The sequence below is a fragment of the Neomonachus schauinslandi genome, chromosome 7, assembly GCF_002201575.2.
Source record: "Neomonachus schauinslandi chromosome 7, ASM220157v2, whole genome shotgun sequence".
NCBI classification, from domain to species: domain Eukaryota; kingdom Metazoa; phylum Chordata; class Mammalia; order Carnivora; family Phocidae; genus Neomonachus; species Neomonachus schauinslandi.
Window position 1 is genome coordinate 77,262,716 of NC_058409.1, and position 1,692 is coordinate 77,264,407.

At 35.9% G+C, this 1,692-nt stretch overlaps 1 pseudogene; it reads right to left on the bottom strand.

Moving 5' to 3' along the window:
• Positions 1 to 362: 362 nt before the first annotated feature.
• Positions 363 to 1,169, bottom strand: LOC110588709 (annotated as a pseudogene).
• Between the last annotated feature and the right edge of the window lie 523 nt (positions 1,170 to 1,692).

Consider the following 1,692-nt stretch of genomic DNA (forward strand, 5'->3'; position numbering starts at 1 on the left):
TTTTAAAAAATTTTTGAGTATAGCTGATACACAATATAACATTAGTTTCAGGTGTACAACATAGTGATTCAACTTCTCCATACGTTATGCTGTGCTCACAAGTGTAGCTACCATTTGTCACCAGACAACATTATTATGGTGTTATTGACCATATTCCCTATGCTGTGCCTTTTATTCCCATGACTTGTTCATTCTACGACTGGAAGCCTGTACCTTTCACTGCCCTTTACCCATTTCGTCCATTCTCCAACTCCCCTGCCTTCCCTCTGGCAACCATCAGTTTGTTCTGTGTGTATGTATGTATGTATGTATGTATTTATTTTAAACATCACAAATAAGATTTTTTATTTGTCACCATTAAATGTCTGAATTTTAAACAGATTCTTGGACTGATGGCTCATATCCATCAGCTCGTTCAACTTTAGCACCGGTCTCATCCCCAGTAGCTTTTCCAGAACTACTACCTTCACCTTGAAGCTCCATGAGCTTTCCCAATTCAAACTTGGGCTTCTTAAGCATTTTTACTTTTCTAATGAAGACATCATAGAGTGGATAAATAGACTGATAAGCCTTTCTATATCTTTTCCGATGCTGTCTGGAATCAATTTATTGACCACTTCTTTCAAGTCATTTGTTTGCTCCTCTTGGGTCATGATTTCCATCATCTTTTTCTGAATTTGACGGACCTGTTGGTGCTGAGCATAAGACGTCTTCCAAATCTGATTATTACGTTTTTTAGTAAAACCAACACAAAACAGATGAAGCAAATAACCATCGGTAGTCTTGACATCAACACGAGCTTCAATCATGGTCTGCCATTTTTTGACCATGGAGCACATTTTGTCACGGGTAAGATCCATGCCATGGAAATTAGTCAGGCAGTTTTTGCCCTGAACATCCTCAGTAATTAGCTTGAATTTTCTAAATGCAGCTTCATCATTCTGCAGATCAGCAAGGCTCACTTCAAAAACACGACCCTTGAGGCCATCAAATGTGATTTTGGTTCCTTGAGTTCTTGTGACTAATGTTTTTCCAATATTTCTTATGTTGAACGTAGCTGGTGCTTTCACATCATACCAATCTTTCTTAGAAAATGGATCAACCACTTTCTTCTTGGCTCCCTTTTTGCCGCCTTTCATAAGGCGCTTGTTCTTGCCGACCGCCATGGCGCTGCTCATGGATCCAAAAGGTGTTCTGTGTATTTATAAGGCAACCATAAGATATTTTGAGAGAGACCACATTCATGTAATTTTATTACAGTATATTGTTGTAATTGTTCTATTTTATTATTATTAATCTCTTACTATGCCTGATTTATAAATTATACTTTATCATATGTATGTATAAGAAAAAATGTAGTATATATAGGGTAAGGTACTATCTTCATTTCAACACTATCTTCAACACTACTGGGTGTTTTGAAATGTATCCCTCATGGTTAAGGGGTGTGGGGACTACCATATTTTAAAATAATCAACAAATTTAACTCATAAGTTAGTCTATGTGCTTCTCAATCAAAGGTGTCAAATATTTTTATTATGAGGATTTCTTTATACTAACAAATTTTGACGATTCCCACCCTCATATTGTAGTAATATGGTTTTGTAGGTATTGAATGAGAAGATACTTTTGAAAGATATTGGACCATATGTAAATCTAATAAAGACAGTATTTGTAACAAACATAAATCTG